The following is a 13,850-nucleotide window of genomic DNA, read 5'->3' as shown; positions in this document are numbered from 1 at the left end:
TACTGTGCTTCTTTGCAGAGGATGTTTTTGGATGATTGTCTTTGGAAAATACACCTGAATTGTTGTGGCTAGGGACCCAGGATCCTTAGATTATTCTCCTTTTTGGCCTGTTCTGAGCAATGCTGGTAACTAGAACCAAGGACATAGGGATAATATCCTGAAAAACAATTATACCAACCCGGTGTTATTTTTAATTTTCAGCAACAGACAGGGCTCAGGCACAGATAATCATAAGAGACCTCGGCTGCGTAAACTATTGATACAGCCAAACTTGTTTACACCAGTGGCGTCTCAGCACTGGCACAGAATGATGATCCAAATGCAAGTTTTCATACAGATGGGTCCTTGAGGTATCCTATACACATGTTTGCAGAAGGCTTCCAGAACTTATTTCTGGCTTTGTCTTTCTGTCTTTTCTTTTTAAACAAGCTCTGGCCAGTTTTTTTATTAAAGAAAAATTTTGCATGATTTACATTTCACCAGTCTGTTCTGGCATGCTTCTAATGATATCAGAATCACCTGGATCAATGCTCAAGAAGCCAGTGTGTATACTCTGTAGTATTTTCACACGTGGTGCCCAATTCAATATTATTGCCACTGTAGTAATAAATACTAGTCTTGGCTAGCATGTCTAGTACTTAATTTTGAATTTCCTCAAAGCAGGGCAGTTGTTGGCAAGGATAACCAGTTTCACTGTGCCTTGTCTAATCGTTTTCAGTCTGCTTATACCTCAGCATGTACTTTCTACATTTTATAACAGGTTGGAACTTAGAGTTGATGGACTCCAGCAACTTCTTCTTCTTCTTTACAGCCACTCTCTTATCTTAAGTGTGGGATAGCCCCCAACCAAAAGCAGCTTCCAAGATGGCTGGGGAGTGAGAAAGTCTCCTTGCCCTCATTTCTGAAGGATGGTTTTAAATCTTGACATGCTCTTCTCTCCTCTACTTGTCTCAGTGTTGGGACAACGGGCTTTTCTTTTTACTGAGATTAAAGGCCTTTGAATTCTTCATATTTCTACTTTTTCATTTAAAAAAATACTATCGACTAAGTGAAAGAAGCTAGTCACAAAAGACCACATAATATATGATCCACTTAAATGAATGTTCAGACTAGGAAAATCTGTAAGACAGAAAAGAGATGAGTGTTTGCTGGGGTTTGGATGTGGGGAGTGAATAGAGGAGCGATAGCTAAAGGATCCAGTAGTATTTGTGAGATGATGAAAATGTTTTAGAATCGTCTGTGGTAATGATTGCACATATCTGTGAATTTACTAAAAACAATGGAATTAAATTAAAATTACTTGAAATGGGTAAATTGCATTTGTGAATTGTATCTCAATAAAACTGTTAACTATCATACCAGTAACTCTGGTCTAGAGAAACAGATGCTAAAATAAAGGTTCCCAAGTGGTTTGCAATTGACTGACTATTGGCAATTTCTGTTTGACTTTTGTTTAAATTGGTTGTCAAATTTTAAAAATAGAGAAATCTTGTAAAATCATTTCTTGACATCGGAATCTTTGGTATCAAGAGCCCCATATTCTTGCATGGGGGCAAGTGCCTGACTTTTAATAGCTTGGGATCCTTTGAGATGAGATCTGACTTCTTCCGGGCACCTCATCATGCTAACTTGACTTGTTTAATGCATTATTATTTATTGAGCACATATTAGGTTCCACATACCTTCTCTCTTTCCTTCTGTCTCAGGACAAAACCCCCACACACCTCTATAATCTCTTTCCACTGCTTTCTTCTCCTTAAGCCTCTGGTCTCTATTATAAAACATTTCATGCAACTAACAATCTTCTGTTGATTCGGCTACTTTCTCAAGTCAGCTGCTTTATCTTTCCTCAACTTTTACCTACAAACTTGCCAGGAATAATACATATTCACTGACATTTACCACCTACTCCTTTACCCACTCACAGCTTTGGCTTTTAATACTCTACTGAAATTCTCCTGTTAAAGGTCACTAGAAAATAATAGTAAGTCATCAGATCTAATGCCCTCTTCCTGATTCTCACTTTCCTCAGTTCTTTGCCACTTTTTTGCCTGGAAAATATAGAAAAATAAAAAAGGGAAAAAATTGCTGTCTACTCTCCTAACATGCCAGTTTTAAAACTCCATGGAAATTGCATTTTCTTTTGTTTTCCCCAGAACTCTTCTGATATTTTGTGGCTCTCCATCAAGGACTACTACCCTTTCTGCACATATTGGGGCCAACCCACTCATTCAACAAATAATTAACTAAGCTAGGCCCTGTGGACAAATAAGACCCTGTCCTCATGGAGTTTACGGTCTGCTGAAGTATTGCATAAATACATAATTTTCAACTGGGCAAAACTCCAAAAGCAGGAGCATGATTCTTAGAGAGCACACATGACAAAGGAAGGTGACCTAGACGAGATGGGTGGTGGGAACCAGGGAAGACGTTCATGGAGAAGTTACATTTGCCTAGTTAACTTCTATTCTTCCTTGGTATTTCCTCTAATAGGAGGAGAGAGAAAGAGAAGGGGAGAGGGAGAGAGAGAGGGAGGGAGGGTAGGAGGGAGAGAGGAGAGAGAGAGAGAGCGTGCGCGCGCACATGAGCAAACATCTTCCAGGCAGGAAAAAAAAAGCATGTTGGATGTACTAAGAGAATACAAGATGAAGCTAGATAAATTAAACAGGGTCTTCTAGGTCATGATAAGAGTTTTATTATTTATCCTAAAAGCACAGTAAAGCATTGAAAGTTATAAGCAAGAGAGATGACATCATCACACCAATATATTATTTTTAAAATGCTTCAGCTGCATTTTGTGGAGAATTGGCAAAAGAATCAGGGAAAAGAGAGAGGTTCCAGTTGTGGACTATTAATGTAGGGTAGGTGAGAGTTAGTTGTTGCCAGATTCAACAGAGATTTAGACAGTAAAATCAACACTAGGCTTGTGGATTTGGAAGACACCATGCAACCATTAGAAAATCTCAGGGCTTTCTTCTCATTCTTTCCAAACTCAAGAAAGAAATACTCATATCTAGGACATGGTTGGGGATACTGTTAGTCATAGTGTTGTCAGGGTTGAAGCTTTTGATGTAAGGAACAAAGATTTAAAACACAGTTTTAAATGTAACAGTTTTCCTCCTCACCTCTCCCTCAGCTCAGAAGACCAAGGAAGAACCAGAATTAGATTGAGGAGGCTATTAGAAGAGCTTCTAGCTTAGGCCTTGAGCCAGGAGAACAAAAGTTGCTCTTGTGGCTTACTTTTGGTCTGTCGAGGCCCCCTGGCTGGGTTTAGGCCCAAATCTCATTCTTTGGGCACTGAACAGGGATCAGTGATGCTTGGTGTGAATACAAAACCCCTCAGAGATAACTTTTCATCCTTTATCCGAAACACACTTTTCTCCTTGTTCCTTTGTTTCTACCACCTTCATGGTTTGACAAGTCTTATTCACGCTTGACCACTGTCCAAGCCATTGCCTCAGATAGTGAGAAATGATAGGAGAGTAAGGGATGGAGAAATCATTTTCCTGGATGCACCCCTCAGCCTTTTCCAAACGAACTACTCCCTCTCCTTTACTTCCTTTTGCATTTCCACTAGGGCCCATTCGTACAGCACTTCTTGTGCACCTGGTAGTACTGAGTTGTCCTTTCCCTGGATCTCAGATGCAGTTGCAATAAGGCCACAAAAGGCTATAGGGCTTTGTTGTTACTTCGCCAGATTAAACAACATAGAAATATGATGGCATCAACTAGTCCTTCTGGCTGGCAGAGAAAACAGTCAGTGTTCATCCCCATGAAGGACGCTTTTTAGGCCATTTTGGGAAAGCATCTGGTAGAAGTAATGAAGGCACTGAAGATAACTGTCTGTCTTAAATGTACTTTTCAAAGGTTAGGCAGGTTTATTTGGTACTTGTTGTTATTGTTTATTTGCTTTGCCTTTTTGTTAGTTTGTTTTGGATTTTACTGAACCCACCTAAAGAAGTACATGACACACCCTCTCCCTCTAATTCCCACTTTCCCTCTATCAGACTCAGTAAGTGGTAGCCGAGGTGAGACCCAGAGGAAATGGGTCAAGGATGCTACTGAAATTGTTCTAATTTAGGCCCTAAAATGGGAGAGGCAAGAGGAGTCTTTATAGTGGAGGTCCATCTCGTGTCATTGACTTAAGACATTACATTTGAGTTTAAGGCCAACACACAGATCAATAGCATTGTTCCATGGCCTAGAGTGATCTTTAAATATTATTCCTCGAAAACTGTGATTTGGCCACAGAAGATGGCTACCTAGGATTTGTATGCCAACCACTGATTAGCACTTACCTTTTCAACTCTTCTCACCATCCAATTCTGTTCATATCACTGTAGTCTATCTGCCATTCCACCAACATGCCCTGTCTTCATTAGACAGTTGAAATGTGGGTTCAGAACAGGGAAGAAGGCCATTCCAGGCCTTCTGTCATTTTATGCTGATATTGTTCCAATATACAGAGAATAGAGAAATAAATATTCTTTCTTTGGTTGCTACTTGAAATCAAAATAATATAGAATTTGACAGAAAAAAGTTATTCCAGATTGTTCTAAAGACGAAAAATCTGAATAATCTTCAGAAAACACGTTTTTAACAGTATAGAGAAATTAACTGAACAGAAGCAGTGGCTGAATTTGACTTTCTGGAGCACAAGAATGCCAAGGAATCCATTGAGAGAGAGAGAAGGAACATTATAATCAGCCCAGAACATCCAGTGCACTGACTGTCTGGGAAAGCTGTGGGCAGGAAGAAATTGCCTGAAAGGAGATGGGAAATTCAGCCAAGGTCTTCTACTTCTTAGGCAAATGGCAGGAGACAATTAGGATACACTGATCTGCTTTCATTCCTCTAGGTTTTGCTTAATGGCAAAAGTAAGGAGATACGTCAGGCATCATAATCCAAGGATCTCAAGTTCTTTTCTGTCTCAATCCTAAAGCTGTTTTAATGATAGCTGTAACTTACACCTATCCAGAATCTATTATATGCTCTAAAGATTCTCCCTTCTTCGAAGACTTCAAAATGAAAACCACGCAGCTGGCTGAGCACGCTTTGTTGGAAGAAGCTCAGAACTTCATGCAAGCTTTTCTGAAAGACTGCCCTGAATCACACATATTGGGCCACCATCCTGCAGCATCTCTGTATCCTATAATCCCCTGTCAGGCCACTAAAAGCCGAGGCTTTACGAAAGCTCTTGGCTTCTTTATTTAATAAAAGTCTCGGTCTTAGTATTCTGGCTATTTAAAATCTCTCTCCAAACGCAGATGCTCAGGGGCAGAGGGACTCAGTTAATGTGGATCAGGACTGTTTAATTTAAGAAAAAATTAATTTTCAAAAAATGTTCTCTTAAATCATGACAAATGTCAAGGTACACAGGGCAGTTGGGCACTGGTGACCTTGGGTGCTACTTACCGTTCCAGGAAGCTGCAGTACTGATTTCTAAACTTCTTCAGCCATGTGATAGGAGTTTTTTCCATAATACATGCAAAAATGATAACTAGACAGTCTAGTTAGCAGAGCTTTGACAATCAAATGCACCAGGGTCAGGGAAAGATAAGCTGAGCCTCCAGTGAACATTAAATCTGTGACATTATAAACATGATGACCAATGACATTATATGACTGATGATTACTAATTATTAGGTAACCATACTCACTGGAAGAACATTTTCTTAGAACTGGATGTTTGTGGTAAAATAACTGGCTAGATATATTTTGGGGGCCTTAAAACATTTGAGAAGCTCTAATAAGCCCTCAGTTGACTGACAACCTTTCCACCCCCATAAGGCATGCAGCAATCATTATCATGAGAGACCAAATCTACCTCGATGGTTCTCCTCAGAATTTAGATGCTATTCACACCTGGCACTTACCAGAGTTCAATCCCCAGTATGTTTAAGGAGGAACTGTTGAGAGTGTATTTTAAGTGTTTACATCTAATAAAATAACACTTGTAAAACATAAATTTTATGCAATGTAATTGTGCTGTTCACAAAATAAGTTATAAAAATTAATTCAGGTTGTATAGTATTATAATGAGACAATTATAAAGAAACATGAAAAAAAAAGTCTTCTTTCACCCCATTCTGATGGCTGTGACAATATATATAACCTCATTTGCAGTTAAGGTGAAAGTCTAAATTTGACCCATTTTGTGACATGAAGTGTAGGCCAACACCAATGGTCTCCTAGATAAGTCATCCTGAGCTAGGCTTTGCTCTTACTGTTCTCAAAGATATACAAAGGAATTATATTTTTAAAACATTTTAAAGGAACAAGATCATTAAATTTGGTGACAGAGGGCTATTCTTAAAACCCAGATATTGGCAGGATTTTTTTTTTTTTCATCTTTGCTAAAGTTGCAATATCTCTGGTCATGCAATATCATGAAATGTCATGTTTTTATCCATGGCTTATTGTGTACTCATGCCAAGTCAGCCGAATATGAGCTTGAGAGAATTTAACAAACAGGTAATGCATATCAGTGATTTAAAATTTCCCTGAGTCTACAAAGGAAAGTAAGAGAAAGTGCCCTGGTCAAGAGATGCCGGCAATGACCTACATAAAGTGGCTCACCAAACCTGAATTTTCAAGACAGGCTCTCTGACAGTGGGAAAAGAATAGCTTTTGTACAGATTACTTAGCAGCCATATTTCCCTGGCTTCAGTAGAATAACTCATTTTTCCATCTGCAAGTAGAGGACTGAGACATTAGCTTCATGTAAGCTTGCTGTTGGTCAGGGTCACTTTGGGGACAATTCGGGGACAGCTTAAGAGAAATTTTATGACAGAGGTTAAAGTCCAGGGAAGAAAAGAATCTAAACAGCAATTGAAAATTGGGTCAAAATGAAGGCTAGTTTGATACCACAGCTCCCATATACAAAATGCATACCCAGCTGCAGTAGGTGGTGTTGCGATGTGAAAAGTGGACTCCATCATCTTCAGCAGGTGACAGATAATGTGAACCACACCGTGTCTTGGCCATGTGGAGCTTCTTCTTCTTAGTCACTCCTAACTCAGCAGCTTAGTATTGAAACTCCATTGAGCCTTTCCTGCCTGGCTCTTTAAAAGTACATACAGCTTAGACTTCCTTTGTTCACAAGTTGATTAATAGTACTCAGAATAAAATCCGGTAAGTCTGGTGTCTTACTTGCTAAACTAGTCAAAACAAGAAAAGGATGCTATATTGGAATGTTCCACTTGATTAATGAAGACCTCTAGCTTCATTTCTATCTCCTACCACTCTCTCCCCCTTCATTCATTCACGTATGCATTCAGTCATCAGAGGAACCATGGGGATCTGGCATACTTTCATCAAGGATGTACTAGTTACAGTGCAAGTTACAAGGTGAGGAATACAAAGCAATAAGGTTTAACCTCTTCCTGCAGGAACTCATAGTCTAAGGATAATGTATAAAAATAAGTGGTCATGTTTCTTAGAGTTGAATGCAATAATGGATGTGGGTACTTGGTAGAACAGGGGCTCAAAGGAGAGAGTCAAGGAATCTGCTTAATTGGAATCTTCACAAATGTTGATATCTGTGTGTCAGGCCCTGTATTAAATACTTCACCTCCTTAAGTTTATTTAATTCAATGACTATCATCTTAAAGATTAGAAAACCAAGGCTCCAAGAGAACAAATAACTCATTCAAGGCCATGGAACTAATAAGAGGCAGAGCCAGGATTTAAGTCTAGGTTGGTCTTTTCAGGTCTCTGATACTCCCCACCAAGGGATTGATTGCAAGGACAATGAGCATGAAATTGCCCAATACATTTGGCCTGGGGAGTGGGTCAATAAAAAGATGGCAGCAGTGAGAGGATGGGCTTGAGCCAAGGAAAACTTCTGCTTCTGGATGGAGGAGGTAGCCCTGAACGGCATTCTTCACCTCCCCATTCTTTTCTCTGCTTTCAAGGGATACAAGTGTCCACCTTCTCAGCTTCATCTTCACTCTTTAAAGGCCTTAGGTACAATGTAGGACGCCAACATTGGTGGCCAAGGGAATTTTTGTCTTGCTTCCTTTGCATGATCTCAATTTCCTCTTTTTACCCTTGGTTGATTCAGGAAAGAAAAAAATTTCTCTTCACTTAAATGTTGTGACTCTTACCTTAATTTTCCAAGAGGCCAGCTCCCCGTATTTCTATCATTACAGTCTTCATAGAAAAAGTTCTAGTGAACAATCGAATGTTACTATGAATTTGGGTACATGCTTTATTCTACTGTTTCTTACCTCCAGCCCCACCTCTGAGGTATAAGACAAACTATAGTTTGTGGGTCACTACATAGGTTGGGTGGGAAGTGGATTTGTCCTGACCCTTAGTGATTCTAGCACTGCACTTGCTGCCCACCTCCGAGAAACACTGTTCTGGCAGGAAGAGTTTGGAGTTCCTTCATACTCCAGTCAGCTTAGTTCAGCCTTATAGATGTCCAACCTTATACATTACTGACAGTGCTGGTACCAGCTGAGAGAGTACACCAGAACTATTTAAAATCCTGTCTCTTTTCATGTGTATATATCCATGGCATGTGTATATATCATCAGTGGAGTTTCTCCCCCAAAATACCTACCTGGTTGTTCTATCCTTGAAGTTCTGAGTTCACTCTAGCCTGGACCTGGATCTGGCTCCATTTTCATTATTTTAATCTACTCTCACAGATCTTTTTTCTCTAGGTCTTTTCCTGAGTTAACTTTATAGGCTCTGCTCACTTTCTCCCCAACCCTCCCATCTCAAACATAGATAAAAAAGAACAAAACCGAACCAACACTCCCATAGAAATCATTGCTCGCTACCTTTAAAATCACTAAATGAAGTCATGTAGGCAAATCAAATCAAGGGAGACCAGGTTAGAAGGTTCTCTTTACAACTACCAGAAATGAAAATTACCCCTCATGGTTGAAGCAACTTCCCCTGAATCACTTCTATTTTCAGTCTGTCTAAGTTTCTATTTCAGGCTCAAGTGGCTGGAAAGGCTACATATTACTATAGACTATATACATTTGTTAATTTACAGAAGTGCTTGCAATGGTCTTGCTTTGATTGCAGGCGGGGTAGAGGAAATTGTTGAAAATAATATCAAAGTTCTGCTTCCTGACTCCAGGGCCAAGCACCAAGCGCCTGGCATAAATTTAGCATTTGGCAAATGTTTAAGAGAGATTGTGCGCTTTTTTTAAGGTCATGCGGAGCCTTTGAAAGATGCTCATGTTTTCAACTGGCTCAAGCTGTCTAACATTTCTTTTTCATCAATTAGACATAGGAAGTTAGAAAGAGGTTTATTCAATTCAATAGACAACACAGAGACACACTGCTTGAGCCTCCATCAGAAGAATAACACTGCTCTTCTTCACATTTTGATTCCCCTAAATACCTACATATACATTCCCCACACTCACATCTTCCATATATCAAAAGTTCATGACCCGTGTAAATGCTCTATGAAATTTGTTGATGATTGAAGTACATAAGAGAGTTTTTATTGAAGTGTGATCAGAGCCTCTCGGGGTTTGCAGGGAAGTTCCAAGTCAGAGACCTTTGCACTGAGTTGGTCCAGGAGACAGTAAGATACATTTTTAATTCAGAAGAGAATAACCTCCCAAATTTATATATAAATTGCTAACTACTTATCACATATGTCAGAACTGTCCTTTTAGAGAATGTCTCTTCTTTGTCTTTAGAAACCAGTTTCCATAGAAGAAAGATACAGTCAAAGGTAAAGCAGAGTCTTTCTCTTTCAACAGAGCAGTGTGTGGGCCAAGGTCAAAAGTGCTTATTCAAGTTACCATCTCACTTCAAAGAAGCTGATGGCTGTGGGGGATTCACAGAGGCAATTTACAGGAAGTTTGAACTCTTCACCAATTTCAGCAATACAAGTATTATTCCTTTTAAAAAAAAATAAATAAATTATTTTAAGTAGAATTACATATGGCACAATGATTTAGTGAAGTAACTCGCACTAACAAAATGTTGATCATAAACTTACCTCTAAAAAGAGCTAAAGAATGTATTCTCTATTGGACACAAGACACATTGTAATTCCTTTCTTTTCTGTATCTGGGTTTTAAAACCAAATAGCCAAGATAATTTCTGTTGGCATAACAGTAGTTCATGAATTATCTTCTCTCTTGTAGAGATGCCACACACAAATTCTAAGAGGTAAGATTAATATAATAGCATTATAAATTCCGGGGGCTTAGCACACATGTAGTTTTATTCCCCAAGCCCCAGAACAGGACCAATATTTTTGTTTTGTAATTGGAAAAAATATGTTAAAAGCTTTTCATGCCACATAAAGTTCATACATAAGAAATGCTACTTGTCTCATACTACGTACTATGTATATACACTCATACTATTTATGGCTGGTGTCACCATATTAGGAATGGTTTTCAAACTTTAGAAAAAAATCAGTATCACCTGGGGAGCTTTTATAAATTGAGATATAATTGATATATAACAATGTATAAGTTTAAAATGTACAATCTGTTGATCTGATACACTTATAGATTGCAAAATGATTACCACTGTAGCATTAGCTAACATCTCCATCATATCACATAATCATTATTTCTTTTTCTGGTGGGAACACTGAAGATCTATAAAAAGGGAATAGTAAACGTCTACACAGATTCTAGGTTGTCAGTGACAAGCAAACAAACAACAGCAACAAAAATAATTCTGGCTACTTAAAGAAATCATTGGAAGGACATTGGACAGGCCATGGAATCTGAAGAAAGGCTGCAGGACCAGGGGGAAGCCATGGGGAACTGAGCAGCAGAAAAGATGCCCAGACCATGCCCACAGGGCAGTTCACTAAAAACACAGACTGTGAATCATTCGAGATTTAAAGTTTTGGTGAGAACACTAAAGTTGCCATCCTGGCTCTTGTGCCCTGACTATCACAGGCCTTTTCAGACTCCATAGTGGAAATGAGACCTTACTGTCCTCCAAGACTTACACAATAGGAGATTTCTCCAAAATAAGAAATTTTGAATGCTGGGCAGCTAATGTACATTAGCTTCACTTTAAAGATGGAATAATTCAGAGAGGCTGTGTAAGTTTAAAGTGTACAATGTACATATAACTTAAATACAAGTGGGCAGAGTTGTGATTTTACCTTAAATCTTTCTTTCCTCTCTCCAGACAACTCTGTGTTTTTATCATTCCCTTGGATTTTGGTGAGTCTCAGGCAACTCTTTAACTGCCTTCATTCTTCCAAACCAATAGATAAGAAATTCTCGACCAGAGAAGATTATTAGAAACTGAAAGTTTGCTCCATTTCCCTAATTATGTGCTGTTATGAATCACTTGTTGATTTAAAAAAAAAAAAAAACTGGTTCTAAGACAAATTAAATATTTAAGAGCCAATGAGGCTTGAAAGAGCAGAAAAAATCACCTCCAATTTACAGTAAGAAGGAGCAAACACCATTGCCTCACATCACATCCCGTACGTGCCTTTTGTTGGGGGTTGTGCCAAAGCTGGAGATTTGTCACTGCTGTTGTCACAGTGGACAATGAGTGGACATTCCCTTGAGACATACCCATTCAAAATCAAGCTGATAAATTCTTGTGGCTTTGAGGAAGTTGACCTCAGGAATTACATTAATGGAAATGTGTAACTGGAGTTTCTAATGAAGAGATAGTAAAATACCTTAAATCTCAAAATCATTTCATATTTTATGAAGCACTTTCACAAATGTTAATGTCTTATATCATCCCTGTGTAGACAGGTTTAATCATCTTTTTATAAATAAGAATATTTGGAACTCAGAGTTTAAGTAGTCAGTTCAAGAACAATGAGCTTTCAAATCTAGATTTCCTGATTCTAGTGAAAACCTTGGCATGTTTGAAGACAAAGGGTGTTCTTCTCCGAAGCAATGCATGTCACAGTGGTATTACCAGCTGGGCAAAAAAATCTGTCTTCCATCAGTTGAGGGGAGGGGAGGACCAGTGCTATCCCAGAGGTGGGAACAAGACAGATTGCTGCTTGGAAGTGAGAGGACAGGGGTCTAACAGTTATCAGGGACTGATCCCGGAGACTGGGCTGGGTGAGAGGATAAAGAAGGACAGTGCCATTCTCTGAGTACCAGCAAAGATCAGCATTGCTCCTGCATGATGTGAAATTCATGCTGAAAGCCATGTCATAGTAGGCAAAGCTACATTTCCTTAAGAAGTGACATCTACCTCCTGGCAATACTTGCTGCAACGCAGGTGCTTGGGGGCTCAGCTTAATGGTAAGAGCACTGGATTTTGTATCAGGAGGGCTAAGTATGAGTATCTTGAGAGCCTATCAGAGTGAGTTATAAAGAGAAGGGGAGGGGTGAGCTGTCAGACAACTAGTTTTAGGTCCATAGAGATCCAGGTTCTCTCTCAGCCCTGGAAACTTGTCTGCAGAGCTACTTCATGTGCCTTGAGCCCAGGGCAAAGGCCATAGCACCACTTCTCTGGAGAGCACAGTCATTGGAGTCAATTTGTCTCCTCTTCAAACAGAGACAACAGTAAAATTTTTGAGACAGTGGGCTGGTCAGGAATTTTACTGATACTGGAATCGAAATCATTTATTTTGCTAGCTTTGTCATTAGAGCTGGGGGCAGCAGCAATGCTCAAAAACTCCCTCAGGCCATCCACTTACAGCAAGCAGGGAAGCCTGCCCAGGCCTCTGCTAAGATGAATATCAGGGCACAGAATAAACATTTCATGTCACTAATCCTAGGGACAGCCTGCTCTGGCTTTGCTGACAGGCAGCTGGGCATGCCCTGTGATGTGCTGGTATCCATTTGCTCCAATAGTGCTCATCAACTCTCAACTCCACATTTAGTGATACCACTTGGGTAGTTTGAATGTGGCCATGGTGGGAATCTTTACATCATGGAAACAGGCAAATGCCACAAGCCATAAAGCTGGCTTTAAAACATTTATCAGCATCTCCCACCCCACCCCCCTTTTTTTTTCTGCCAACAAAAGAAAGCCTTTTGCATATCTTAGAGGCAGAGAGATCTGCAGACATGATTCTCTAATTTCTGTTTACTTAATTTAGTATGGGCATCTTCTGCTTTTGAATTCTCTACTAAGATCACTTATGCTTTATAATTAAGAAAACATATTGTATCACAATATTGGAACCACCCTGAGGTACCCTGAGTAAAAGTAATCCAAGTTTGTGCTTTTAAACTCTGGACCAGAATATGTTGTGCTTAGAAACTTGAGTGCATGCAGTAAAAGTACCACATTTTTGGCTGACTTTCACAGGGCATGGAGCATGCCTCTTTTGTGCATATTGCATAATGGCTGGCATATAGTAGACTTTCAAATGTTTGCTCATTTGAAGGCAAGAAGAGAGCAATGACAGCGATTTAGTTCACCCATGGACCCTAAATAGAATTGAACCATGGAGGGAAATTGAATAAACTTTTCTTTGTTCATGACCCACAAAGACAGTAGCATAAAAGTGTGAAAGCCACAGCCTTTGAATATAACCGTAGCCATGTTTACAGTACTGATATTGCACTTCTACAACTTTGACCTGCTTGTCTACTGGACTTCTGTCCCATACTCTCAAAGTGCATCCTACTGGTTTTAGGGAGACATGCAACAAGACTTTTAGCAATTTTTGCTCTAGCTTCCTTGTCGAAATACATCATTGCTGTCCTGCAAGGGCCTTCTGTGAGGATGCTCTGTCATCCCGAGCATTCACAGTCTTGGAGCTTTACTATCATCTGCAGAGCAGTTAAAGTAATGGCTTTCTCCCAAATTCTCTGTCCCACTTCCTAAGACAATGTCCCTTGGGCTCCAAATAACATGCTTCTGTCCAGAGATGTTATAACACAGAGCCTCCTCAACTTGGCATTGAACCT

General features: G+C 39.5%; 1 pseudogene; it reads right to left on the bottom strand.

Moving 5' to 3' along the window:
* Window positions 1-448: 448 nt before the first annotated feature.
* LOC102891590 lies at window positions 449-3,584 on the bottom strand (annotated as a pseudogene).
* Between the last annotated feature and the right edge of the window lie 10,266 nt (window positions 3,585-13,850).

Source organism: Pteropus alecto, unplaced genomic scaffold (genome assembly GCF_000325575.1).
Source record: "Pteropus alecto unplaced genomic scaffold, ASM32557v1 scaffold161, whole genome shotgun sequence".
NCBI lineage: Eukaryota > Metazoa > Chordata > Mammalia > Chiroptera > Pteropodidae > Pteropus > Pteropus alecto.
This window is presented reverse-complemented; position numbering and strand designations above follow the sequence as displayed.